This window comes from Electrona antarctica (genome assembly GCF_951216825.1).
Source record: "Electrona antarctica genome assembly, chromosome: 1".
Classification (NCBI taxonomy): domain Eukaryota; kingdom Metazoa; phylum Chordata; class Actinopteri; order Myctophiformes; family Myctophidae; genus Electrona; species Electrona antarctica.
In genome coordinates this window covers 6,338,618-6,346,462 of record NC_136806.1, presented here as the reverse complement: position 1 = coordinate 6,346,462, position 7,845 = coordinate 6,338,618, and positions in this window count along the sequence as shown.

Genomic DNA, 7,845 nt, shown 5'->3' with positions numbered 1-7,845 from the left:
ACGTCCATGTGAGCCAGAGGTTGTGAGTTCAAATCCAGCTGAGTTCCTCCTACTTTCACTCTGCAGCATGTTTTGGAGAATAACATCCAGAAGAGAACTGGAAAGCTGAGGAGATTCTCAGAGAGCATGGTGGCACTCTGTGATAAGCTGCTGTCTATGTGAGCCACAGGTCGTGGGTTCAAGTTCAGCCCATGGCCTCAGACGGCATACTATAGCATGCCATTTTTCATCATTTTTGAGGATTTGAAAAAAGACGAAAATCACTCCGAGACCGTGGGCTATAGCTCATGGCCTCGGATGGCATACTATAGCATGCCATTTTTCATTATTTTTGAGGATTTGAAAAAAAGACGAAAATCACTCCGAGACCGTGGGCTATAGCCCATGGCTTCGGACTGCATACTATAGCATGCCGTTTTTTGAAGCTTCAGTCTGACATTGTCTCCTGTCTGAGCGATTTCAAGGGGGAGGGGATTAGAATTTCCCTCAACCAGTAGCCATTGGTGTTGTTTTTCCCTCCTTCCTCTGTGTGTTGCGCTGCGCGATGACGCTGAAAACGGGACTCGGCGCTGATTGGTCGTTCGTTAGACCCACCCCCACCGCCGATTCTCATTGGATAATACATTTTTGTACCGAAGAAATTATAGGTTCACAGTGCAACACCAGACCAAGAGACGGAGTCCACTCAGAGAGTGGGCGGGGTCTTTGGGCTGGATCCAGGCTACTATAGCCCATGGTCTCGGACGGCATACTATAGCATGCCGTTTCCGTTTTTCATCATTTTTGAGGATTTGAAAAAAAGACAAAAATGACCCGAGACCATGGGCTATAGCCCATGGTCTCGGAGTGATTTTCATATTTTTTTCAAATCCTCATTTTTCATCCTTTTTGGTCTCGGACGGCATACTATAGCATGCCGTTTCCGTTTTTCATCATTTTTGAGGATTTTAAAAAAAGACGAAAATGACCCGAGACCATGGACTATAGCCCATGGTCTCGGAGTGATTTTCATATTTTTTTCAAATCCTCATTTTTCATCCTTTTTGGTCTCGGACGGCATACTATAGCATGCCGTTTCCGTTTTTCATCATTTTTGAGGATCTGAAAAAAAGACGAAAATGACCCAAGACCATGGACTATAGCCCATGGTCTCGGAGTGATTTTCATCTTTTTTTCAAATCCTAATTTTTCATCCTTTGAGACCATGGGCTATAGCCCATGGTCTCGGACGGCATACTATAGCATGCCGTTTCCGTTTTTCATAATTTTTGAGGATTTGAAAAAAAGACGAAAATGACCCGAGACCATGAAATATAGCCCATGGTCTCGGAGTGATTTTCATCTTTTTTTCAAATCCTCATTTTTCATCCTTTGAGACCATGGGCTATAGCCCATGGTCTTGGACGGCATACTATAGCATGCCGTTTCCGTTTTTCATCATTTTTGAGGATTTGAAAAAAAGAGGAAAATGACCCGAGACCATGGACTATAGCCCATGGTCTCGGAGTGATTTTCATCTTTTTTTCAAATCCTAATTTTTCATCCTTTGAGACCATGGGATATGTCTCGGACGGCATACTATAACATGCCGTTTCCGTTTTTCATCATTTTTGAGGATTTGAAAAAAAGACGAAAATGACCCAAGACCATGGACTATAGCCCATGGTCTCGGAGTGATTTTCATCTTTTTTTCAAATCCTAATTTTTCATCCTTTGAGACCATGGGCTATAGCCCATGGTCTCGGACGGCATACTATAGCATGCCGTTTCCGTTTTTCATCATTTTTGAGGATTTGAAAAAAAGACGAAAATGACCCGAGACCATGAAATATAGCCCATGGTCTCGGAGTGATTTTCATCTTTTTTTCAAATCCTCATTTTTCATCCTTTGAGACCATGGGCTATAGCCCATGGTCTTGGACGGCATACTATAGCATGCCGTTTCCGTTTTTCATCATTTTTGAGGATTTGAAAAAAGAGGAAAATGACCCGAGACCATGGACTATAGCCCATGGTCTCGGAGTGATTTTCATCTTTTTTTTCAAATCCTAATTTTTCATCCTTTGAGACCATGGGATATGTCTCGGACGGCATACTATAACATGCCGTTTCCGTTTTTCATCATTTTTGAGGATTTGAAAAAAAGACGAAAATGACCCGAGACGATGGACTATAGCCCATGGTCTCGGAGTGATTTTCATCTTTTTTTCAAATCCTAATTTTTCATCCTTTGAGACCATGGGATATGTCTCGGACGGCATACTATAACATGCCGTTTCCGTTTTTCATCATTTTTGAGGATTTGAAAAAAAGACGAAAATGACCCGAGACCATGGACTATAGCCCATGGTCTCGGAGTGATTTTCATCTTTTTTTCAAATCCTCATTTTTCATCCTTTGACGGCATACTATAGCATGCCGTTTCCGTTTTTCATCATTTTTGAGGTTTTGAAAAAAAGACGAAAATGACCCGAGACCATGGACTATAGCCCATGGTCTCGGAGTGATTTTCATCTTTTTTTCAAATCCTCATTTTTCATCCTTTGAGACCATGGGATATGTCTCGGACGGCATACTATAGCATGCCGTTTCCGTTTTTCATCATTTTTGAGGATTTGAAAAAAAGACGAAAATGACCCGAGACCATGGACTATAGCCCATGGTCTCGGAGTGATTTTCATCTTTTTTTCAAATCCTCATTTTTCATCCTTTGAGACCATGGGCTATAGCCCATGGTCTCGGACGGCATACTATAGCATGCCGTTTCCGTTTTTCATCATTTTTGAGGATTTGAAAAAAAGACGAAAATGACCCGAGACCATGGACTATAGCCCATGGTCTCGGAGTGATTTTCATCTTTTTTTCAAATCCTCATTTTTCATCCTTTGACGGCATACTATAGCATGCCGTTTCCGTTTTTCATCATTTTTGAGGATTTGAAAAAAAGACGAAAATGACCCGAGACCATGGACTATAGCCCATGGTCTCGGAGTGATTTTCATCTTTTTTTCAAATCCTCATTTTTCATCCTTTGAGACCATGGGCTATAGCCCTAGCCTGATTATCAGACTGTCGCTTTCTTGAAGCTTCAGTCTGACATTGTCTCCTGTCTGAGCGATTTCAAGGGGGAGGGGATTAGAATTTCCCTCAACCAGTAGCCATTGGTGTTGTTTTTCCCTCCTTCCTCTGTGTGTTGCGCTGCGCGATGACGCTGAAAACGGGACTCGGCGCTGATTGGTCGTTCGTTAGACCCACCCCCACCGCCGATTCTCATTGGATAATACATTTTTGTACCGAAGAAATTATAGGTTCACAGTGCAACACCAGACCAAGAGACGGAGTCCACTCAGAGAGTGGGCGGGGTCTTTGGGCTGGATCCAGGCTACTATAGCCCATGGTCTCGGACGGCATACTATAGCATGCCGTTTCCGTTTTTCATCATTTTTGAGGATTTGAAAAAAAGACAAAAATGACCCGAGACCATGGGCTATAGCCCATGGTCTCGGAGTGATTTTCATATTTTTTTCAAATCCTCATTTTTCATCCTTTTTGGTCTCGGACGGCATACTATAGCATGCCGTTTCCGTTTTTCATCATTTTTGAGGATTTGAAAAAAAGACGAAAATGACCCGAGACCATGGTCTCGGAGTGATTTTCATATTTTTTTCAAATCCTCATTTTTCATCTTTTGAGACCATGGGCTATAGCCCATGGTCTCGGACGACATACTATAGCATGCCGTTTCCGTTTTTCATCATTTTTGAGGATTTGAAAAAAAGAGGAAAATAACTCATTTTATTGTCCGAAACGACCGGGGGGCACCATTGCCCACTCCCATATTCTAACTACTGCGCAAGGATCATGGTGTCCCGGTGGGATCAGGACATGTTAGGTATAATGGCATTGGGCTTGAACCTGCGAGTGGTTCTCCACACCAGAATGCATATACTTTGAGGTCCTTTTCTTTAACAACTGCACCATCAGTACCTTTGCCTGAGTGAGATTTCCGGGCACTTTTATCTTCTTCTTTCTTCAAAGTAAAGTTTCAGAGTAAAGACCAGAGTGGGATTTGAACCCATAACATCTGGATCATGTGGACAGCCACTTAACACACTGAGCTACCAGGCTCTCTGTTTTCTGTTTTGTTCTGTCATGTTCTGTCGTGGTTTCTCCTCTATCATCTGATTAACATCTACGATAACCCTTAAATGCAATAAAGACACCTTTGATACACAGCAAACACCATTCAAATGCTCTGTACATGATCCCAAGGCCCCATTTGAAAGGCGACACCAAGAGGAACAATTGAGTACCACAGACGAATAACAGTCTAAGTCCACACTATTGATCCATAATATATAAATGATAGATAAGGGTTCAGGACAACAAGGCCTTTTCGTGGAGGGGTCAGTCTGAAATTTGGACTTAGACTGTTTTTCGTCTGTGGTACTCAATTTAGAACTTAAAATCACAGAGAGTTCTGTGGCACCCTTGTTAAGACAACATCCATGTGAGCCAGAGGTTGTGAGTTCAAATCCTGCTGAGTTCCTCCTACTTTCACTCTGCAGCATGTTTGGGAGAATAACATCCAGAAGAACACTGGAAAGAGATGAAAAGCTGAGGAGATTGGTGGCACTCTGTGATAAGCAGCTGTCTATGTGAGCCACATGTCGTGGGTTCAAGTTCAGCCCATAGCCCATGGCATACTATAGCATGCCATTTTTCATCATTTTTGAGGATTAAAAAGGAGACGAAAATCATCCCGAGACCATGGACTATAGCCCATGGTCTCGGAGTGATTCTTATCTTTTTTTCAAATCCTCGTTTTTCATCCTTTGAGGCATCCTTTGAGGCATCCTTTGAGGCATGCCGTTTCCGTTTTTCATCATTTTTGAGGATTTGAAAAAAAGACGAAAATGACCCGAGACCATGGACTATAGCCCATGGTCTCGGAGTGATTTTCATATTTTTTTTCAAATCCTCATTTTTCATCCTTTGAGACCATGGGCTATAGCCCATGGTCTCGGACGGCATACTATAGCATGCCGTTTCCGTTTTTCCTCATTTTTGAGGATTTGAAAAAAAGACGAAAATAACTCTAAAACTACAAAACATTTCAAAGTAAAAAGTTCCAGCATGTGTCTCCACAGTAAGCTGAATTATAAAAAGTGTGAATGGAGTTTCTAGGTGAAAGTGATTTTTTGACGTGCCAATAGCTGCCATTGAGCCCCATTATGAATTTCTCAAATTTGAAAGCACTATTTCAACGTTCAAGGTTGTCTTTATTGCTAAAACTATGAAACATTTCAAAGATTCCTTTTCAGGCAAACATGTCCACCGTACAATGAACCTAAGTAGGTTTGAATGGGGTTTCTAGGTGTAAGTATGTAGGACTAGTAGCGTGACGACGAGTATAATAAACTGGAAGAAAAGTAACGAGTGTGTGTTTGGAGAGCAGGACCTATAAACCTTGAAGGTTTATAGGTCCTTCTCAGCTCAATCAACAGGACCAGAACACACCTGGGCTGGCTGCCAGGATCACATCCACCAATGGGGAGGCTGTCTGTGTCCTGTCATGGTTTCTCCTCTGTATTATCTGATTAACATCCACGATAACACTTAAAAGCACTAAAGACACCTTTGATGCACAGCACCATTCAAATGCTCTGTACATGATCCCAAGGCCCCATTTGAAAACTGACACCAAGAAGAACAACCTACAACCTAAAGATCACTGAGAGCTCAGTGGCACCCTTGTTAAGATGACGTCCATGCGAGCCAGAGGTTGTGAGTTCAAATCCAGCTGAGTTCCTCCTACTTTCACTCTGCAGCATGTTTTGGAGAATAACATCCAGAAGAGAACTGGAAAGCTGAGGAGATTCTCAGAGAGCATGGTGGCACTCTGTGATAAGCTGCTGTCTATGTGAGCCACAGGTCGTGGGTTCAAGTTCAGCCCATGGCCTCAGACGGCATACTATAGCATGCCATTTTTCATCATTTTTGAGGATTTGAAAAAAGACGAAAATCACTCCGAGACCGTGGGCTATAGCTCATGGCCTCGGATGGCATACTATAGCATGCCATTTTTCATTATTTTTGAGGATTTGAAAAAAAGACGAAAATCACTCCGAGACCGTGGGCTATAGCCCATGGCTTCGGACTGCATACTATAGCATGCCGTTTTTTGAAAAGGATTTGAAAAAAGACGAAAATTTCTCCGAGACCATGGGCTATAGCCCATGGCCCCAGACAGCATACTATAGCATGCCGTTTATCATTTTTGAGGATTTGAAAAAAAGACGAAACTACAGAAACTCAGAAACTACAAAACATTTCAAAGTAAAAAGTTCCAGTATGTGTCTCCACAGTAAGCTGAATTATAAAAAGTGTGAATGGAGTTTCTAGGTGCTTTTTTGACGTGCCAATATCTGCCATTGAGCCCCATTGTACATTTCTCAAATTTGAAAGCAATATATTTCTAAAACTATGAAAGATTCCTTTTCAGGCAAACATGTCCACCGTAAGATGAACCTAAGTAGGTTTGAATGGGGTTTCTAGGTGTAAATATGTAGGACTAGCTGGGAGGCACTGGGGGGACACTGGGGGACACTGGGGGACACTGGGGGGGCACTGGGGGGACACTGCCCAGTGTCTGCTGACCCAATAGGCATTGACAGCCTTCCTTTTTTATGTCGCCTATATTTTGCCATTACCTGGTATGTGCCAAATTTGACCCAGTCGTCCAAAATGATGAAAATCATAAAAAAAACAACGACATAGCCTATAGTTCATGGTTTCGGAAGACATATGTTGAATTATGAAAAGTGTGAATGGAGTTTCTAGGTGAAAGTGTTTTTTTTTTACGTGCCAAAATCTGCCATTGACCCCGATTATACATTTCTCACATTTGAAAGCACTATATTTCTAAAACTATGAAACATTTGTCCACCGTAAGATGAACCTAAATAGGTTTGAACCTGTGGCCTCCTGATTCCCAGGCAGGCTCCAGTGTGCTTGCTATTTACAAAAGCGAAATAGAAAATGATAGGAGTGCCAGCCAGAGGCATGTTTCCATTGTGGTTCATAAACATTCAAACGTCTAAAATACACAACAGCACAACAAACAATAGACAAAATGTCCTGTTATTTATTTATTTAATTTTTTGTATCAATGTTGTTACTCAAAGGCAAAGGAAGACTATGTTGTGGCTGGTAGCAAGTAGATCAGTGAGTTAGCACACTGTCACTGGCTACGTAATTTGGAGGTTGTGGATTCAAACCCCACTTAAGTCTTTACTTTCAAAACTGATTTCAAGAAGGACAACATCAAAACAAGAAAAAGCAGTGTGAATTGGCCGGTACCAATGGCGCAGTGGGCTAGCCATACGGGACACCACAGGATACCTTGACGGTTCAAACGGGTACTGAAAAAGAATCCATTGATGCGTGAGCAGTGGGTTCGGGGAGGGGCCGTGTCCCCATTGACCCCATTATACATACACTATGGGCTTCATTTTCGTCACCGCTAAACCCCTTATCCTTAAACTTCCTTGCCTTTTTTTACTATTTTGAAAAACATTTTTGAATAGTTCAACTAGCCAATCTACATTGACGCGTTGTGAGCTTGTAGACTGGCCATTTTAACTATTCAAAAATGTTTTGCAAAATAGTAAAAAAGGCAAAGAAGTTTAGGGATAAGGGGTTTAGCAGTGACGAAAATGGAGCCCTTAATTTCTAAAACTAAGAAAAAATGATTAAAAATCATGAAAAAACGACATACTATAGTGCATGGTTTTCGACAACATTTCGACAACGCGCGCGCGCGCGCGCGCGCGCGCGCGCGCG